The sequence below is a fragment of the Prenolepis imparis genome, unplaced genomic scaffold (assembly GCF_030444845.1).
Source record: "Prenolepis imparis isolate NDT839.2.m4 unplaced genomic scaffold, iyPreImpa1.0 SCAF_13, whole genome shotgun sequence".
Lineage (NCBI taxonomy): Eukaryota > Metazoa > Arthropoda > Insecta > Hymenoptera > Formicidae > Prenolepis > Prenolepis imparis.
In genome coordinates, this window is record NW_028141171.1 from 10,051,428 (window position 1) to 10,074,567 (window position 23,140).

At 39.3% G+C, this 23,140-nt stretch overlaps 1 protein-coding gene across 2 annotated transcripts in view; it reads right to left on the reverse strand.

Moving 5' to 3' along the window:
* Positions 1 to 23,140, reverse strand: part of Carpa (Carbonic anhydrase-related protein A) — a 127,711-nt gene that overhangs the window by 68,510 nt on the left and 36,061 nt on the right. The gene's annotated exons all lie outside the window — the stretch shown is intronic.

Here is a 23,140-nt window from a genome sequence, read left to right on the forward strand (position 1 = left end):
ATCAAACGAAAATAAATTCTAATTAGATATACGATTATTTTTCAAACTCAATACTTAAGCTTAACTGTTTTAACTATTATCGCTAACGTGAGAGTGATTATCACTTAAAGTATAATACGTGTGCATTGCGCGTTGGATTCCGATCTCGCAATTTTCTTTTCCGTATATCTCGCTCGAGCAAACCCGAGAGACCCTGCGAGACATATACCTATATACGGCGGGAAACTTTAAAGCTCTATCACTGCACCCGAAGACGGCGCGACGGGTCGGGCCGGACTGACCGATGCATCGATCAATTGCAATTGTAGATCAGGGAGGGAGGGAAAGGACGATCGATCAATCGATTACCGTGGGCGAGAATTCTAAGGCAACCGTTCTCGAATCGTGCCACGTGGTTTTATGCGCGTCATACATGCCAGAAGTGCGACGGAGTCGACCCGATCGCACGTGTACATACACATGCGGCAAACTCGCTCTGCTTCTCTCCCTTTCCTCTTCCCTCTCTGACAGCTTCTCCGACCGTATACCATCGACCCCATACCACTTTAGAAGCTGACCCATATTCGATTATCTGGATGCATGCCATCCAGCGTCGTACTGCAAACTAATTGCTTCAAATTGGAAAACTTTCTCGGGCTACCCCGGATCTCTCGCCTCTCGGTTCGCTCTCTCCATTGTCAATCTCGGCATGCCTCTCTCTGCTACCGCTCTTCTCGGTGTATATCGAGAGATATTTATAGCATCTGCTCCGTTTCGGAGCATTTGTGATCTATCGGCCGTTACGGACTACCGACCCGTGTCTATAATATCTGACGCGACACATGTTTATCCCTGTGCGACACTGCATACATGCTCGCTGATTGGACAGTGTACATACACCTTAATGGACCCGGCAGGCACGTGTCACTGTAACTAAACCTACGCGATTATGTACCGTGTCGTCTACAGGCGATCTACAGGATGTCCGATAACCTTTGCGCCGGCTAATTTCGGGAATTTATAAAGAAACACAGCGTCGAGGAAAAATTCAAGGTAACGCGAACATAACTAATGCGACGTATCGATCTTGGCGAGCTTATCAAGACCGAATTCTCCGTAGCACATACCTTTCGAGATAAATGACTTATATCTGAAAGCGTCAAAGGTATAAGAGTCTCGGCTTCGCGAAATCTGCCATCTCGCGCTCGCGTGTGTTATGACCGGTGGAGAATTGATACATCACGTGAAATCCGGTTCCTTGCGTACAGCGGATGGAGTACGTGCAAACTTTGGCTGTCAAGTACGAATACAAATGGAATATCGCGAGGAACGCATAATCGATAGTGACGTCCGTCACTGTCATATTCGACAGATGATATTATCCGCTCAAGAATAGTCTTGCTCGCACAAGTCCTAGACTCGTGGTATTAGAATCATTGTCAAACCGAAAACGGAACAAGTCGGACATGATATTTTTACACTATTTTTCAAGTCTGTCTTTAACAAAGTTATATTAAGTTACATAACTATATAAAGTACATAACTAGATCGTTAATGATAGTAAAAGCTATATTAAGTTATACATAACTAGATCGTTAATGATAGTATATAGCAAAAATAACTGTTATTCTACGTTGTTAATTTTAATAACAATATTATCGTCGAATTTATTTTAACTCTTGATATTAAAATTTGACAGACGGTTCATCTAGCGCTATTCTCGTTTTCACATGATATTTTTTATTAAAACATTTTCGTCTCGATTTTTCGGCAGATGCGTTTCTTCACGAGACAATAAAGAGGTTTATTAGTCTCGTGACTCAGTCTGCAATTTTGTCAGCGACATTTCCTTCAACGAGTTTGATATCTTAGGCGAACAACACGTCAGATTTGAATATTTCATTTGCGATGTGCACGAGAGTTGTCCTCTCAATGAGACATGCATCATTCATTGCACGTTTTATATTTAAGTCATTCTAACACGGCGTATAAGAGAAAGATGCATGTACAAAAAGCTACCCTAATTTGTGATATTAAGTTTAATAAGAATTACGCTGAGAAGAATTCAGAGGTCGGAGAAGTTTTCTTGAGCAAAAGTCGTTTATCACAAATTTTCAATTTTGTACGATCTCTCTCTCTCTCTTTCTCTGGCGCACATCGCATGTCAAGGTGACAAATCGTAAGATCGATAAGTTCGTTAGACCAAAAACCCATGAATTTACCATTTAATATCGCCTTGCATACGCAGAGATATGTTTATGAGGTGCTTCCTACCGTTTCGATTATACGATAGCATTTATATCGCGCGTGGATTTCGTACATACATATATGTCTTTGCGCGAACGCGAACACACGGTTCCGATACTTTTATTCCGACGCTTTTAACGCAAAAGTGTCGATAACGCTACGTATCGTCGGGAAGACCCTCGTATCGGCAGCAGCGCGAGGCAACCATAAAACTTCCTTTCGATTCGCGACTCAATCGCGCTCGATATCACCCCGGCGAACTTTATCGGAATGAGGAAAGTGAGAGAGACTTTCGGTAATCGCGTTACGACCCATGAAGTGCGCCCGGAAATGCATCGGGACTATACGCTTCTCTTCTCCTCTCTGGTGCACGCATCGATGCCTGACCTGCTTCTGACGAACTACTTACGTTAAGTAGTAACGGTATGCACAAGCGCAGGCAGAGCGAACCTCGACCGCTCCGCGCGCTCTTTTTTTTTCTCTCTCTTGCATCTTTTTCCTTTACTTTTCTCGTTTTCAAATTTTCCTCTAGTTGTGATAGATGCAGCCTTTTAGTGTATAACAACGTGAAATGTTATACTTTCTTGATTACACATTTTCACACTGAGCGCTACAAGACCAATCTGGAAAATGTTCCGAACAAGAGTTTAACAATATTTGCTTAACAGGATGTGCTAGAATAGTTCATCTCTACGTAGAAATTGCGTTGGATTTTCTAATAATTATAAAATGTGTGTCTTATAAATTAACAGAAAAAATATAGATACGAGAAATATAGATTATACTTAATTATACAACAAAATTTATTAAAATCTATTTACGTTTTAAAAATATTTTTCTTATTTTATAATATTTTTATTTCAAAAATTTATAACTCAATCTTCGAAATATACTATAAGACTTTCTTACATTTTACAAAATAATTTTGTTTGACACTTTATAAAAATTTCACGATAAAAACTGACAGTAATAAAATTTTTAATAAAGATATAATCGTATTATATGTTATATATCTCTCTACAAAACGTGATAGCTTCCGCCTACACCGACGCGCGAAATCAAAAAGAGGAGGATTTTGTTTAAAATACAAAATATCGAAACTGTTATATGAACATCAAACAATGCGACAATAATTCGTGCAATCGGTAGTAATCCAATTCGCATATTATGTATTTTCAAAGCAAAGAATAAATGCCAAAGTTAAAGAGAGTAACAGTTAAAGAGAGAAATACTGTTACGAAAGCACGAACTGTGTTCTCAAATAAAATTCGCGATGCGAAAATTCACTGTACATAAAAGAAAGAGTGAAAAAGAAAGAGAGGGAGAGATCGGATTGCACAGTCTTCGCTCACATAAGAATTACGCAATTATATGGGCAATAAAAGTCTGGCGGCTGCAAGAATGCACTCTCAAAGGCAGCCTCGCATGCGTCGAGGTTGTATGGGGAAAATTCCACGCGGTTTAAAGAGAACCAAGCAACTCCTCGCCTCGGGGTAATGCCTGCGCCAATTTCGCGGCAGCGACCGTCCACCTGACAGTGGAAGAGGTATTCGGTATATATCGACAGACGCGAGAGCGCACTTACATAGTCCTTCCCCGTTCGGAAAATTGTTATTCTTATTACGCACGGAATCGATAGAACGTCTATTCCGCCACGCCGCTCTCACCATCGCCATTATGCCACTTTCTCGAATCCTTTTCCCATCGGGGAAAGGAACCCGCGTACGCTGACACGCGTCGGAATAATGAGGTCGGCGGAATAATTTTCCGCGAACCTTTCAATAATTCATGTCACGTGCCGGAGATTGTAAAAAAAAATAGGCGACAAGAGATTATCTTATCAGAGGCAAGTTTTCACTTAGATAAAATCAGAATTTTATTTTAACTTCTTAAGATACATAGCACACACAATTTTCTCTCTTTCTCTTCCTTCTTTTTCTGTTCTTAATACAAAAATTAGAAATTTCCATTTTACGCAAAATCCAAATCCGCATTTTAACGTAAGGTTTCTCGAATAAACGAATGACTTCCCCTTGTTGTCAACATTGTCGTGCGATTTTTACCACAAACAGTACCACGAGTAAGCCAATTTTGCGAGCATCCCGCGATACGCGATGAGATAGATGATATTGCCGAATGAGGGAGAAGTGTTTGCACTAAATTAATTTCGGGTCAGGCACGGGAGCAAAGACACGTAACGTGTGTGTAGCGAACAAAGTGAAACAAAATTGAATCACGGTTCGAAAGTGCGGGCTGGAATCGTATAGGTGCGCCCTGAGGTTATCCAGAGAGGAAACTAACGCACGCGAGAGTGTATTAAAGCAGCGCGGCGCGGATAATTTAAGTAAATATTTCTCGTGATATAAATGAAAGGCACGTGAGCCCGATACTGATTAAACATTAAAATTGATCGCTGTGAAACCATACGAAATTACAGTCCACAAATGCCGGCGCGCCGTTTCGCCAAGATAAGACTGAGCAAATAACGGCGCAGATACTATCACCGCTGCCTCCTTCTTTTATCAAGGGGCATATCAAATAAGTCTATAACTAACCACCGTAGACCGTATCGCGTATTCAAGTTATTCCGCGATCGGGTCGCATAGAGTACGAAATATTTTCGGGATATATATACTAATGGCAATCTCGATCAACATTGGACATAAACGCGCGAGTCCCAAGGATATTTCCCTTCGAACGATAAGAAACACCTCTGTTCTTGTAACGTGATTATTTTATCCGCGAGAGGGGGAATATTTTAATATTTTAAGCCACATGTCTCGTGAGATATAAATATGTATATATTACAAGTTTGATCTTAGTGCGCGTGGTATTTTTTCGCGTTATGAAAGTTTTTGCCCCAAAGTTTTTATTTTCAAGAAATAAAAATAAAAATTCCACATGCCATACCGAGAGGGAATTCCGATATTTGCGTTACGGTTTAATCGATACAGCTCGCACGCGCCTGCAATCTCCCCGGCACGTTATAATTTCGCGTAATTCTATTCGTATATACGCGGCGCGAAATTACCGGGGGCCCCTTGAACGACGTGACGTGAAAGCGGAACGAGATCATCGCGTCCCCCCGGCTAATTTTCTAATACTTATTCTTCTATTACAGCGTGCCCGCGCGTTACCATATTACCGCACTCGTGAGCCGAATACATGCATATTCATCCATACGTCTTTATAACAGCGCGGGCGTACACAGCTAAGGATCCCCTTTTTTGCATGGAGAGCCGCCTCGTATAAACGGATAAATTCAAATTGAAGCAGCACAAAAGTGTAAATGAACTTTTGCCCGAAAAGGGCCGCTTGTCCGGGACGAGCACCGCCGACACGGATGACTCTAAAGGGCCGGATGGCCTTTGCGTATATAGTATATATATACGGCAGCCTCCCCGGATTAAAAGATGAAAAGAAGTACGAGCGACGACGACGGCATACACTCACCAGACAGTTAATGACCGACAGTATTCTTTCCTTCGTGCATTTAAACGACCGGCGTGTAAATTTTCTTTATAATGGAGTTTAGTACAAAAGCTGGTCAACTTCACATGCTAACAAGCTTTTTCGAAACATAAAAATCTCCATAAAAATGCAATACGTCTCAGTCTTTTTACAATATTTTATAAAGGATGTTTTTCTATAAGAAAGTAAGGAAAGGAAGGTATACGCACACACATTTCTTCGACGCGCACAAACCCAGTTTACTCTACAAAGTTTACACAATTAATTGTCTGTAAATAAATAGAAATAATCCTTTTTATCTTATTAATCGTGAAAGTATACATAAAGTATATAAAGATGCTCTATAATTTTTCACGATAAAGAATTTTAAGCAAGAATGTTTTTGTTCATATCAAAGTATTTTGTAAATGTCTTTTTCAATATAAAAATAATATACATTTTTTATGAAGTTGGGATTAATACATATACATTCTATAGTATATATATTATTAAGATGTTAAATTAAGATATATATAATTATTAATTATAATTATTAAATATTAAGATATTTTAGAATTATAGCAAGAAGCCGAATCATAAACAAATTTTTTACTACCTACATATGTTGCTCGCGAAGAGTGTGTAAATGGGGTGTAGAACTGCGGTATTCGCTCGCGCCCGAGCGAAATGGGTTACACGGAGAATGGTAAGATAGCGAGAAAGAAGGTGAGAGTCGGGTGTCCAAACGAGTGGCCAAATGTAATTTAAAGAAGGAGCGAACTTCATCTCCCGCCAGCCGTCCCTATCCTCAGGCAACGACCAGAAAAGAAGGCGAAAAGTTCAGTCTGGTTTACAATTCCGTCCGCATACAACCGACCGACCCTGCCTTTCTTCTTCCCTTCTTTCTCAACATCGTGCCTTTATTTCGCCTTTATTCCCGTCGCCTGTTTGATTTCGTCGAATTAGCTATAGTCCATTTCGTGTTTACCTAGCGCGAGTTGCTATAATCGATTTATATGAATAAAATTCATGATTTTTCCGCGTTCATTTTTTATTCAACATCACGCGATCAATGTAAAGCTTAATGAGATTGTTTGATATCGAGTTGAATCTTGTGTTTCGCAGAAATAAATGCTCGACACTCGTATTTACTCGCATTTTTAGACACAGTGTTTAATATATGTTTCTAGCTATCTTATATACATGCTTAAGAATAATTATAAATAAAATATAAGCAGTATAAACAAGAAGATTTTAAAAAATCAGTTGTTATATGAGTAACATATCAGCTGTGATGTTACACATCGCCTTTATATTTTTAGGAAAGTAAAAACATTATATATACTTCTTTATATTAATTATTCTTCTTTTTATCTTGTGTACTTATATAAATGGAATGTATGCTTCTTAAAAAGGAAAGAAAAGATTATATAAACAGAAAGCGTAGCTATATATAAAAGAGAAAAAGAGGGAGAGAAAAGACCTTATAATTTTATATTTAAAAATACCTGAGAGCGCACAAAAGGGGAATTTCTATAAATAGTAATGTAATTTAGATTAAAGAACGCGAATAGATGTAGAATATAATATAGATCGAAAAAATTAAATATTACTAAAGATATAAAAGATTTGAACACGATGCAATCTACATATATATACGTATATGTGTGTGTGCGTATGTACACATAGACTCCCAAAATCTCTGGATATATTTTTAGTAGCAGATTTTCTGCCCAATCGATTTTTTCTTCATTATATGTAACGTATAATTAAATATAAGATTATGTCAGAAGAAAATGAAAGAAAGGAGAGAGAGGAAGATATGAGATAGATCAGAACACACGTTCATCACATCGATTCCCCATAATTTATTCGTAGTGTTTAAATAAACTTCGACAGAAAGAAAAGACTAATATTAATATCAGAGTACAATATTAGATTTCAACTAATCAAATATCCATTTAACCGTAACGTGATTTCGAAGGTATTACACTTACGATAATGAAAAACCGATGGAAAGCCCATGGTGAAAAGCGTACATTACTTCTCCCTTCGATATTCACTTAATGTGTAGTTTCAGCAGAACGGATGCGATTCGTTAAGCTTGATATCGCCGTGCACTTGCGACGACAGCGGCAATAAATCGCACACGCGCACGCGAATTCTCGGGCGATTCAAAATGCCTTTGGCTACGTGTGTTTATATAGGTGCGAACAGTCCGTGTGTCTACGTGTAGATTGTGTAAGCTACTTTTTTTACGCGTAATTCACATGCATAATTCACACGCGAACTGCGCCTCTAATGACCGCTTGCTTTTGTTTCTAAAATAAAAACACTTTAATAAAAAAAATGTAATTTAATTTACGATTACATATATTACCTATGTTGTATTACATTATTTATTATTTGTAAAATAATCCATTTTATACTACGTTTTTGCTGCACGAAGCGAAATCTCGATTAAAGAGCGCGCACTCTATCTCGTTCATCGATCATGCACCTAGATTCGACAATCGTCGAGTGCGCTACTCGTCAGTCCGACCAAACGTAAACCTATACCACTACTTCGGCGCCTCGTATCGCGGATCGTACCGCCGAAAGGATATCGAACCGACGTCTCAAATAAGCGTGGCCATAAATACGCGAACAGGATAGTCCCCTTAATCCTAATCCCCGCTCGCGCGGCCCCTCCGCCATTCATTCTCGAATTTACAACCCTCTCGCCGATGCGGCGCCGCGACGGGCCGCGTCACGTCGCCAGGCGCCGTCGAGTCTCGTTTCGGCACCCTCATCTTCCGCGGCGCCGTTCTACGACCGTTTTAGCCATCGTCGTCGTCGTCGTCGTCGTTGTCGTCGTTTCTATTTTGCGGCGCGTAGGAGGAAACGGGGGATGAAAACGAAAAGGAGAGAAAAGGAAGACGGGATCTCTCTTGGGATAAAGGTTTCGCGCACGAGAGCCGGGTTTACTCCGCGTCATCAGCGTAATTGTATGCGAGGGAATAAACAAAACTATAAAGCGCGCTCGCCGGTCCGGATTACTTTCCCGCAACTTCTCTCCCCACGCCCATTTTTCTCATCGCCTCGTTCTCGGCCTCCTTTCTCTCCCTTACGAAAGCTCCTTGTGTTCCTCCGCTCTCTTACTTCCGAGGCTTTCGAAATCGAGAAACGCGCGTGTGCGCCTAACTCACACGTGTATCCTGTCTACAGGGTGTCCTAGAATAATATCCTAAAACGCAGGAACTCAAACTTCTATTTTTCGAGAGCATGAATATTATATAATTAAATAAAAGTGTCTGCGTGTGTCAATGTATAGAAACGCGCCTCAAGATACTGTATAAAATTAAAATAATATCGAACGTATTATAAATCTCTAATCAGATTTTCAGGCACTGTCTGTAGATTTTAAAGACACACCCTGTAGAGCGACTCGTTTCTCACGGTTGTGGACGTGTATGGTGTGCGCGTGTAAATACACAGCGGTGCCCGGGCGGACTCCCCCGTCCTTTCCTTGGCGGTTGCTTTTTATTTACCCCATTTCCTCCTTTGTTTACTCGAGGGTTCTCCGGCTATCCACCTCTCCCGCCCCGATGCCTCCCATCCTCCTTTCCTTCGAAATCGAGCAGGAACGGCGCACAGGGCCGAATCAAATCGTCTCGTCACCCCTGCCGGCGTTTCTTCTCCCTCTCGAGGACCGGCCAATGGGATTAGCGGACAATCGAAGTGGCAGGTGAAATTCTCACCGGAGCTCGACTCAATGGCTCCTTTAAACCCTCGGCTGAATGCCACTCTCGAAAGAGATTTCGTAGATAAACGGCGTCGATCGCGGCGTAAAAAGCTCTTCCGTTGGTTTTCCGTTTACCGTATAACCGCATATAGCGTATGCCGCGCCGCGCGCGCGGTATATAACTTTCATAAAACTTTACGAATTCGTAAATATATGTAAATAACGCTCGTAAAGCTAAAGCGTGTGCGTGGAATCGCACGCAAACGAGGATCTATCCGTGCAACTTATAGTATACGACATCAAAAATAGCTTAATTTAAGATATTCATTTTATTATATAATTAGTAGATCTCTTTATATATTAATATATATTTAATTATAGTATTACTTTAAATACAGTGTTATATGTTAATCTCGTCGATATATTATATTATATACATATATATACTAATTTCCTCATTTTTCTTATTATATTTTAATGACACACAGTCATTAAAATATGTCAGTTTTTCAAATGATTTAAAACTAAAATTCAATTTTGATATCCTATAATATGTTACATTTTCCGACAGTAGCTTATGGCATTTATCCATTATGCTATCGCAAAGCATATATATATATATATATATACATATGTGCGTGTATAGGTGAAACGCGCTAGCGACGTTTTACTATCCTTTGTTGCGACAGACAGAGCGGATCGCTACGCCACTGACGTTAAATTTACGTGAGAGAAAACGAGAGGCGCAGGTACCGCACTCGTAAATACGCCCTCGTAAACACCTTTCCCCGCGGCGGCATTAGGACACGTAAATGAACTAATATCGCGTTCCACCTCTCATCCTCCGCAGCACAAGTGCTTTCCCGGCGTTGGTCCTAATTACGGTAGCATAATGAATCCGTGAGGCAAAGCACGATGGCTTTACAATACTCTTCAAACGACGTAGACGTAATGACAAGACACTGTGTGCTTAATGAAGCGCACAGGCTACATCAAATATCGTTATATTTTTATTTTAAATATCCAACTTATTATTCGTTCAATGAGAGACTAATATTTTACATAACATTAAACGTTTAATTCAATGTAGCAGTAATAGATATAATTCAATTTATACAATTGAGAGGGGACATAATATTGTCTTTGTCTCGCGACAAACTCAATCTTTCCATTGACGGTATTTGATTTCCGAGAAAGCATATACGTGTCATTCGAGAGATGCAGTACCGGGCGCCGTTCATCAGTGTCCTTAACTTCCGGAATGCTCATCGCACAAGGAAACATCGAATGCAAGTGTAACGGATTAAGCCCGTGGGAAATGGGGGGAATGGGGGTTCGTAACGATGGGGAAAGAGCTTGAGTTGCGTGCACCGTTTCTAAGCTGCTTAGAATTTACGAGCTACGTCGCAAATGGCATCTTCATTCTCCGTTTCGAGATGTACAAGCGAGTAAAACATTCGGCTTGATCCGTGAATTTTGCTAACTACGCGACAAACCAATGTTTCACGAAATTTCTGATCGAATAGAAAAGAGCATACAGTGTATTATAAAATTTTGTCGTACGAGTGTCTTGAAGGTATCGCGCATTAAATAATCATTCTAAAAATTTTCTTTTTTTTAAATATAGTGAACAAGAAGTAACGAATATTATCGATATTGGTCCACGCAACTGAGATATTGACACAATTCAAGAAAAAAAATGCTTTTGTTGAATAGAGATCTAAATTGTGCGAGTCTGAGAGAAAATGGCGTCGTGTACTTAATCCATTCGTTATAAAGTTCCAATATTGGATTATTCCTTACGTACCTTCTTTGGAACCATATTTGACATTTTCAATCGCGTTCGTTTGTTTTCCGGGCAAACCGAGTAAAAATTAATATATCGATCCTTGCGCGCGCTTTTTCTCGTCTTTCTCATAATTTATATATCTAAGGTAAAAAGAAAAGATAAAAAAGTAACAAATGAGTTATCGCGCTCTATACTCTTGCGATTTTTAATTCATTAACCCACATAACGTTGAGGGAAAAAATGGGGCGCGCATAACCGACGTTTACTTTCTAACCAAGGGTCGCTGATAGTGCGTATGCACTTAAGAGAGGAGATTGGCGTAGGCGAGTGGCAAGGGGGACGAGGTGAGAGAGGTAACTTCGTTCAGGTTAGCGGTGATTCGATTTACCTGGAAGACCGGTATGGCCAAGTGTACAACATGTTGCAGAGTGGGACAGCAATATGTAATCCACTTTAACCATGCGGGCGTAGTCTCACCTTGTCTCGCCTTCACTGATGCTTTGCTCTCTCGCATGCATCGTATTTATCCCTCTCCCCACTGTTTTGTCCTCTCTCCTTTTCCCTCTCTCTCCCTCTCGCTCTCTCTCTCTCTCTTTGATTGAACGGATACTGCCTACCATTGAGTAGATTTTCCACATTACGGGGACGCTATCATCGATCCTTGTAATCCGAAATTGTAAAAAATGGACCATTGGAAACCGCACATCGCGAGAGCACTCAAAACATGATTGCAGTAAAATTTATGAAAGAAAATATCAAGATGTTCCTCGAAGCATTAAATTAAGAAACTTTTAATAACATTTTTGAAATGTAATTTTGTTGCTGAAATGTTTACTCTTATTTATCAGGACTCTCAGATCTTCGTAAATTAACTTTATCGTTCCTTTTTTTTGTTTTCTGACGAAAAATTTTTTACATAACATCCTATCTGATCGTATCTTATCTGATTTAATCCAACGAAGTTAATATAGATAAGTGAATAATAAGATTACAAGACTATGTTCGATAAACCAATAAAATCAAATATTGTAGATTGTAAAAATTTGGGACTGTTGTAATCTAATCTATTTCTAATATAATCTATCTATATCTAAAAACATTTGAACTTTATTATAAATTAATAATATTTAGCGTCACATATACTATATATATATATACACTGGCGGATCCTGACGTCGATAATAGGGGGGGGGGGGATTGCAAAATTATTTTATTTAATATTTTTGGTTTCATGATTAGCTTTTATTCCAGGATCAACGACGTCGATAGCTCTTTAATGTTTGTTTTTCTTTATTTATAATTTTTAAACAAATTCAGCAAAACTGTTTCTTTTAATTTGCAAGGGGGGGTTTAACCCTCCCCCCCCAGAATCCGCCAGTGTGTGTGTATATATATATATATATATATATATATATATATATATATATATATATATTATATCTATATATATTATATAGATATAAAGAATTTCTCGCCTAATTATTTTCGTGCAACGAAATTATCTCATCATTTCGTCCTATGTCTGACTTAATCTACACTTAACTCCTTGAATGCGTAATGAGTATAATTTCCAGTGTATCTTATACTTTTATATATATATATATATATATATATAATATATATATATAAAAAATATATATATATAAGTATAAGTAAATATATATAAATATAAGTATAAATAATGAGATAATTTCGTTGCACGAAAATAATTAGGCGAAATTCTTTATATATATAGTATATATATAATATATATACAATATGTATGTATAAGATACACTGTAAATTATACTCATTACGCATTCAAGGAGTTAAGTATATATTAAGTCAGACATAGGAGGAAATGATGAGATAATTTCGTTGCACGAAAATAATTAGATGAAATTCTTTATATCTATATAATATATACAATATGTATGTATAAGATACACTGTAAATTATATTCATTACGCATTCAAGGAATAACTATAAATTAAGTCAGACATAGGACGAAATAATGAGATAATTTTGTTGTACGAAAATAATTAGGCGAAATTCTTTGTATCTATATAATATATATTATATAGATATTATATAGATATTATATAGATATAAAGAATTTCACGTAATTATTTTCGTGCAATGAAATTATCTCATCATTTCGTCCTATGTCTGACTTAATCTACACTTAACTCCTTGAATGCGTAATGAGTATAATTTACAGTGTATCTTATACTTATATATATACACTAGCGGATCCTGACGTCGATAGCTCTTTAATGTTTGTTTTTCTTTATTTATATTTTTTAAACAAATTCAGCAAAACTGTTTCTTTTAATTTACAAGGGGGGGTTTTAACCCCCCCCCCCCTTAGGATCCGTCAGTGTATATATATATATATATATATATACACTGACGGATCCTAAGGGGGGGGGGGGTTAAACCCCCCCCCCTTGCAAATTAAAAGAAACAGTTTTGCTGAATTTGTTTAAAAAATAATATATATATATGCATTTAACATTTGTACTAAACCTTTGCTCCTATCAGACACAATAATACATAAATAAATACAATCGGTTAATTTCAAACAAAGCTAAAATAAATATTTAATTTAATCTGAATCTCTGTTTTATATATTTTTTTTTTCGTCGAAAATAAAATCAACCATTTTCAATAATATTGCTGATAAAACGCTTATACAAAAAAAAAGGTGAAAAGAGATGCCAAATATTCATACCGCGTTGTGTAATATTCAAACACTATCTCACAATAATTGAGAAATAATACGATATAATTAAGCGAAGCAGGAAAATGTTTCTCCCCGTCCCTCTCTCTCTCTCTCTCTCTCTCTCTCTCTCTCTCTCTCTCTCTCTCTCTCTCTCTCTCTCTCTTTCTCTCTCTCTTTCTGGCGAAGAGACCGGAATATTGCATCGCGTTTTACATTTCGTGCATATTACCGGTGCATAGTACCGGAAGACCGTACCGTACTTGGTTTTCCGTTTCGAGACAGTCGTACAGATTCCGCCATCTTACCTGTCATCCACCCCCTGCCTCTCTTTCATCTTATATTCATCCACTGAATGCCAACCCCGTGCGCCAACATTTTCCGCATTATGGTTTCACTTCCCGATCGATTTGCCCATATGATTCTGGGCAGAATCGTTTGGGTCGGGTGTATGCGACGTCTTCACTCGAGAGCTTGACGGAGGTCGGCCCTAATAGTCCGAGGTAATAATAACAAGGAGAACAAGGCGTGCCCGGTAATTAAACCCTGGAGGTCACTCATGTCCGTCCTTAATGACAATGTGTCGATCGTATTCATTAATAAATTCCCGCAGCGACCGTCGATACGCGTCGTCCTCGGAAATCAGGCTCGTCACGTAAATTCCCATGCGATATCGCGAGATAAATGAATAAACTAGTATAACAATCTTTTTCTACGCAAACAAATTAATTTGTGTTTAATTGGATTGATCGTTGTTTATAAATTGTTTATATACTATATACACTATATGTGTATTACATATGTGTATATATATTGTTTGTAAATTTACCATACAAAATAGTTTTCTCAATAATAATCTCTATAATAATTGAGTGACAATTATCTACGGAAAGGTTGAGTAACGTAATCAAATTATTGCTCGCGATGTATAAATAAAGAATTGATATATTTTTATTGTGCAATTTTCACGAAACGAGAATATCGGACAATTATAGAAGTCAATTATCGCGATCGATAATCAACTTCTTTCGATATAAAAACGATAAAAACTTTCATACTTTCTTTTGCAATCATCAAATCGCGCACTTGATTGGCAATTTCGAAATGACGTTCGTCTTGTTTTATATCCTTTTGAAGTTAAAATTTCAAATTGTCGCACATTTAGGGTAATTGGTTGGCGAAGATTTAAACAGATAGTTATTTCTGATGAGATTTATCACGTCATATGGACTAGCGCATGCCATAACTTATCAATTTAAAGCAGATTTATTTACATTAGTTTAACTAGCGCTGGCGTGTCTCTAACATTTATACAATACACAATAGTTCTATGAACAGCATAGTTTCTCTCTTGCGTTTGTAATTAATTTAATAAAAGGGACCTGGGGAAAGGGGGGAAGAGAACGGGAGGGTGCACAACTATTGTATAACCAAGCCCCGCAACAAATTATCTTATTCGTGACAGCAGTGATTGAAACGCGAATTTACATTCCATCGATATCTATCGAATCAATTATTATACATAATTATTATTATTATTAATTAATGAGAATTATTATAAATGTCATTTTTCATTTTTACAACAACGTCTTAAAGAAATCCTCGACTCTTAACAAATCAATATCGCATATAATACTGGCGATGCGACGTCAGTCACTCTGCTATTGTCAGCGAATCGTATCGCGACATAATCCCGCACGTGTCGCGCGAGTATTTGCCGATGACAAACTCGCTTTCGACCGGCGTGACTAGTTAGTCGAGTGTGTTTAATGGAATAATATCTGTGACACCCAATAACAATTCTCATCCAACCCTTCCCCGCCTTCATCGTTCGCCCTCGCGTGCGGAAATCGAGGCGGGCGCGCGGATGCATTTACAAATTATACGCGTGTATGTATGTGGGCGTTTAGGACGAGGGAGAGATGCGGTTCTCGCAACCGTATCATACCTGCGACGACCTGCGTGCATCGACCTCGCTCGATACGCATTTCTGCACGCACAACCGCATTCGCAGGCGATTGCACACGTCCGCGCGTCCCTGGTTATTTGTTCGATACGAGCCGATACAAACGATATTATTTGCGCGAATATCGACGTCGCTAAAATCACCGCGGTTATATACATATGTAGGGTGAGTCAATCACCATTTCCTTCCCGGACGTATCGTTTTTCTCTGACGGAAATTGTTTACGCTAAGTTTAGAATAAGATCAATAGACGACTCTTGATCCTTTGGCCTTTTTTTATTTTTATACTCAAAATGTCTTTCTTAATTTCTAGATAACGTGACGTATTTCAATACACTGCATGAATAATTATAGACATTTAATTATTATAGTGTATCACTATAATTACAGTACGTCATGTGCAGCATACATATAGCTTCTACACATACATGTCGCTTTTTTAAATTAATCCTATGCATGTTTTCAGATATTGAACACAGAGAGGGTAAATATAGCTAGCTATACGACTGTTGTGGACGTAATTAGGTTCACGGCGAAATGTAGATAGTATTTTAATTAATACATTATCAGGGAGAGATCCAGATTTTCGTCTGTATTATTTCGGAAATGTATGACACCGACGAATACCGAGTGGACCAATGCGATAATTATCTATCCCAAATAGCACCACTGTGTATATGCACTACCCTTCAGATTAAATCAAATATACAGACCTGCATGTTCGTTAATACCGAACATTGAGTCGAACATATTTTCCTACTTAACAAAGCAAAGTATATGAATATATTATCGTAAAACAAATAATTAAAAAATTTATTTCATAATTATATATATATCCCTCCTTTTTAATTTTATAAATGATATTTATTTACGGTTCTAATAAAATTATAAAGTTAAATTATTAAGTCTGCGATAAGAAAATAATCTTATATAATTTATGTAGAAAGATGGACATTGTCTTATCGAAAAATTTTATAAATCTTAATCTCTTTGGCTATGTGAAAGGCATATTGAATTTCATTTATGTGGTTCGGCATATTATTATGCCTTGAGTATTCAAGTTACATATTCGCCGGAAGTGGATTAGCTCAAGCAGCGCTAATACAGAATCACATATATGTATATATAGACGAAGTCTGATGTATCTCGACTTCTCATACGTTACTTTGAGCAATTCAATCCCGCTGCTCCGCAATCGCGTACGTACCAACGCTACCTTGCACACATACGGTATCCCGACTGATATCTACACGGCGTGTCTGTACATAGATGCGTACGAGTGTGTCAACATTGTGTATCCATAACCCCTGCAGGATGTTTCGGGTTGGGATTTCTGTGGAATGTTATACCGCGCGTGTGGGAGAGGCCTGGTAATCCGCTGTGGGAGCAGTGGGACGGGGTTGAATTTGGGTCGTGCGATAAGGGTAATCCAAGGGTTCCGAAATGCCGGATAATTTCTGCGAGGACCTTGTCCCGCGCCTCGCGTTCACGACTATTTCGGGGCAGGATTCCCTCTCCCCTTTCCCCCCTCTTTCATCCCTCCCGCCGAACTCACCGATCGTACGAGAGGAATACAGGTAATTTCGGTATCACGAATGGTCCCGAATGGCCGATCCTCCGTTTACGGCCCGTTTTGAAGTTATGCAACCGGCCAATTATTATCGTGCCAACAAATCGCGCGAGGAGAGATACATATACGAGTCTCGCATGGCAAGCGCAGAATCGCAGAATTATTTAACGTCATCGGAGGAAATGAATTTAACCGCGGAAACAGCGCATGCCCGAGGTCTAATATACTTCGACCTCATCCTCGCCCATTTCTCGCTGTCCATACGATTGAGCGATACAATACGGTGTATTGCGGAAATTAAAATCTAATTCAGACTATATTAACGAAAGAGGCAAAAGGAATTAATTTATGCATTCTAATGTCTGCAAATAATATCATTATTATCAGCTTTATATATCATCTCGCTGATAATAACGGATGGAATAATGATAGAGTCTGAAGCATGAAACGTCCGCGCAGCTTCAATATCCGATAACGTATGGATATTAAAATATCTTCTCCGGATACAAAATCGACAACCTTGCGTTGCGCGCAATTTTCACCTCCGCGGAATTTTTCCTCGTTTCGCCTTCTTCTTTCTCGGAAATACCGGTGAGCCATGCAAATACTGCCTCGAAATAAGATCGCGCACCGTTATCTCTCCCTTATCTCCTTTTTTCCATCCTATACGTGGTCCGCGCGTTTATTCTCTCATGTTCATTCTTTCGTTCATTCCCCTCGTTCGGCATTCTCGACCGATAAATTCCCGGTGGATTCCTTCGTACAACCGTGGGAAGATGGTTTCCATGATGGGCTGCTTAGCAAGGGATAATAACGATAATAATGATGCTAACGCGCTGCACAGCCATTCTTTCTCTCCCCACCAAAGCATAAGAAGAAGCTACACGAAGAAATCGAAGGTGGTCTCTGAGCGAATCGAAGGATGAGGGTGAGAGGGGGAGGAAAAGGTCGGGGGTGAAGATGGAAAACTTGCCAACTGAGTTATTCCTCGCCCGAATTCTTCGTCCTGCAGTCTGCCAGAACGAAGAAGGAAATATTATTTCGATTCCATCGCCCGTTCCTTTCCGCCCGTCACCATCCCCCTTCCGTCTTCGTCTGTTCGCCTCCTCCTTTCTCCCTCGTCCCCTATCGTTCTCTTTCTCGTTAATCGAGAATTCGAACTTTAGATTACACTCGCCTTCTGCGTGCCTTCTTTGCCGACCGGTGAGAATTCAAAGGACATTGTGTCGAAACTTGGGAACGAGAATCCGCAGAAGGGTGCACGGCCCCGATGCGGACAGCAGGATGAAAGAGGGAGGGACAGGAAAGAGAAAGAGAAAGAGAGAGAGAAAGGGGAAAAAATAAAGAACCAGGACAAAATGCGGGGGTCGAGTTATTCCTACCGCGACCGGGAGAAGTCGTCTCTCGTCGGAAAGACGAACGGCTTGCGCTCCTGCCATCGGGAAGAAATTTAGACGGCCGTGATCTGTCCCTTTGAAAAATGGTTCCGGCCAAATGCGAACGAATCTGCACCGTTACGGCAATGTCTTCGCTGATACAATCCAGTTTTATTGCCGAAAATATATATACGCGCGAGTTGAATCTCCTTATATTATTCATTTTTAAATTTACTTTAACAATATTTTCTCCTATAACGCGAGAGAAACGGCGTGATACTTTTAAGGACTTGATTTAATTAAAAATTATCAACGAGAAGCTTTATACATATATATAGCTAGCTAATAATAACATTGCAATAGCGAGGAAGATTTTCACGGTAGATTTTTCGAGCTGTCGGTTCGCGTCTTTTACCCCGCGCTTATTTCGTTTCAGATTACGTTCACCAAATTGCCGTCTTTCGTACACACGGCACGTTATTCCTTCTCCTTTTCTGGTTGCTTTTTGTTCGAAAGTCGGCGAGGCACGCAACACGGGCTCTCCTTGTCGGTCAGGAAAGAACGCGTTGCTCGATACGGCATAGCACGCGCGAGCAAGGAATGATCCTCCTCGTAGCACACGGTAAAATACTGCGCAAAATTGTTGGCCAAACTATTCGCCAGCGTTTCGCCAACTATGTCGCATCATCGTGTCCAGAATAGAGTTGGAGGAGGGAAGAGTTGTATGGGGCTACGTTGGCTTATTCCTCCCCGACAGCCGCACGTTATTGCCATCTTATGCCATCTTCTGCGATTGTGTGTATACGTGAGCCGAGATATATCTACAGTGCAGTTTCGTGCGAGATCTTGCAAATTACTAGATGAGGCAAGTAAAAATCAAAACCGAAAAGTATATTATAGTCCTGATATCATGAACGCGTATCTTGAAATTATCCCTTTGATAAAGGCGGCCCTACCGTATATTTACGGACTTAAAATAAAGGCTTAAATAGTATCCTCGTTCTGATCCATTTTTTAAAAGCATTCAAAGTCGAAAAGAGAAAGAGAGAGAACACACATACAAATAATTTAGTATTTATTCGATACTAGATCCACTATCGCTTTAGTTTTATCAACCTTTCTTCTCGAAAGGAAACTAATTACGTCCATAGAGGATTAAGCACGTCCAGCAAACAAGAATTTCTCGCGCGTCAGCTCGACGCAGCGTCTCGGAGCTAGAACAGATCATGTCATGTTAAGCCTCGAAAGCAGAAAGTGCGATATATCTAGCTTATCGATGTTTTTCCCGCCTACTTTCAATCTCGTAAAACGTTATAGGTTTTTGCGTTCTCTTAGTATTAAACAGCTGCCGTCTATTATCAAGACAGTCTCATTCCTTAAATAAAACGCGAACATGATTCTATCATTAAGAGCCTTATTGCCGTCCAAGCTCCGAAACTTTGATAGCCGGACATTATATCGGCGAAGTTTTATAAGAGAGAAGCTTTCTCTCTCTCTCTCTCTCTCTCTCTCTCTTGCGCGCGCGTAAAATATCACTAGCTGGAGTTCTCGAAAAACGTGTTTTCTGGGACGATCGAATAGTTTCGAACAGTTTACTGGGATTGTCGGGTAGGAGCAAACGAAGAAGAGGAGAAGAAGGAAGGGAAGGAAGTGGAGATGCAGGAGGAACAGCAGGAAGTAAAGAAGGAGACGGAAGAGGAAGTGCGCTCGAAAGAGGGTGGAAAGAGAGGGTGAGAGAGGGTCGAGCCCCGAGCTATCGACTGATGGTATGTAGTAGGATAGGATTAGTCGACCGCAGACTAAATTGGGTTTCTGTACAGTCGCCTGCAAATACTTCCTCGACAGATAGCCCGGTGCGCGCCCGAGGTTAGACCAGACAGATAGACGACCAGCAAAGCCGGCAGTAGTGGGTGATGGTGGGTAGAACGGATAGGCGCTGCAGGTGGTAGGAAGCGGAGAAAGAGGAATTATCCTTCACCCTCTTTTTCCGATTAAATTGGTACCCCTCGAAAGAAAGAGAGAGAGAGGGAAAGAAAAAGAGCGCACAATCAGAAGCAGGCTATCCTTTGCTCAATGGCGTACTCTAATTTTTCGAATTCTTCTATTCTTTTTTTTTTTTAATTTGTTCTTCTATTATTATTTACCTCTATTGCCAATTTCATATTTCTGCATTATCAAACAAATTGAAGAGGAAATGAATACGATAGAAATACATAATGAGTTGAGCCTCTCCAAAAAATTTCACATTCCAATAATATTTCAAAGTTTGAAATGCATAATGTATTATACATTAAGTAACTTTATTTAAAAATAATATTAAATAAAAATTGTTCATACTTTACGTGCAGTCATATAGATTCTATTATATGTTTTGCTAACTTTTGCTACATTGTAACTACGCATTGCAACTCGTGGTGAGTTTTCGTGGCAACCCTTAGGCGATTTCCAACGCGAAAATCCGCGAAAGTGCACACCTATTAACTACATCATATTTGTTGAAGCATGCGTGACGGTGCAGCCGAATAGTAATAAAATTCCGCACTGAATTTTGTTCGTACAAGTTGATCAAATGAGGCGGATTTTTGCTAAAATAGCGGTTACCCGATGAAAGCATTTTACGATTCAGCCATTGAAACATTTTTCAATTATGCTTGAGAGTTTCAACTGTGCTATTCAAATGGATTTTGCATTGAATTTGTAGCTTTTCTTACGCGGCCTTATTATGAAAAAAAATTTATAATATATTCTTCACTTCTGAATCAATTTATAATTCCTCTTTTTCTCCAGATATGAATCTTCAAGATACGTACATTAAGATCTTGTTTAAAATGAAAAGATCGTAAATGTCTTTCAACATAAATGCAAAACTTTTATTAGGGAATAAAAGAAGCTTGTCTGTTATTCATTGACTCACTTCGATCTTCTTAGTCGGTTAAGAGGATGAGATTAAATTTTCCTCGATTTCCTTGAAAAGCGGAAGAGAGCCTCTTGGCTGAAATCAATTCGCATTTGGTAAACGCCTGTCTAAGTTGTTGTTTTCTTCGTTAGCAAACAAACAGACTCTGTTTTATCAATAAATTAATTTACACCAAGAGACAAAGAGAGAGAGAGAGAGAGAGAGAGAGAGAGAGAGACACAGAGGCCGAGAGAGGAAAATTCTAACGCCAAGAAAAAATATAGCTATGATTATAAGCGGATATTTTCAGTAGTCTTTGGGGGACATTCATATTTTTTGATATTTTTAATACTTTTTCGTTAATTTTTTAGTCTGAACAAAATTATTCATTTTCATTGTTATAACATTTTAAGAGGTTGAATAAACGACTGCGGTTGAAAAACATGCGCAACGACGAGCTGTCTTTTTTCCGCGATTCGGTAGAGCACGCTCTACATATTCCCCAGTCTAGATATAAAAATGCGCCGTATAATACGATATACTCGATTCAATACTGCAACGTAGTCAACCAAACAGCCAGCCAGGCAGCTGGTCAGGTTTTCCATTTGTTTGCCTTGTTACTTCGGTTACCGGCCTAAATTCGATGCTTTCAGTCGCGCGAGACCCCTTCCTTTAAGTTCGCTTGCCAACGAATAAAAAGACGAATAAGAAGGAAAATAGAAGGAAAGAAGGAGCGTGCGAGCGGAGAGGCGAAGTCTCCATCGATTTGAGGGCAAACCCCCCTGCGAAAAGGTGAACGGAAAAAAAGGGGGAGAAAAAGAAAAACAGGAAAGGGAGGCACGCCCGAATCCGATGAAAACGTTCCGGGTGATCGTGAATTCCTCAACGCGACAATCTACCCCTTGATCGGCGAACGACGAGGAGGGAACGAGAGGGGCACCATGGAAATGGCCAAGGGTGTTTGGGAGGGGAGAAAAGGAGATTGACGGCATTGCGCGTGAGTCGTTCATTACGATTCCGTCGATTCTCCAATTCGCTGCGTCGCGTTTACGACAAAGAGCAGTTGTCAATCGGTTTGAAAGGTCCGCCCGGTTGCAAATTGTGATCTTTCCCCGAGGAAAAACTCGTTGATCTCGGTTGACAGCGCACGAAAAAGGGAGAAAGCGTGGTATGGCATAGGGTGTAAACGTATTCGGCATCTTTGCGATTCATATCGCGATAAGAGCGTCTCGTGGACTCGGTGACGGGATGCAAAAGTGCTTGAATTTATTCAATTTCACGCACAAAGAAATATTAATCGAATCGATAGCTTTGAAAAAGAAATTTTACGGGAGACAATAATTGCTAAACTTGAAAAGGTTGCCTTCCAAATATTTGTTTTTATATATTAAAAGATATATATTATATATAAAAGAAAATATGTATATATTTAAAAAGTTACG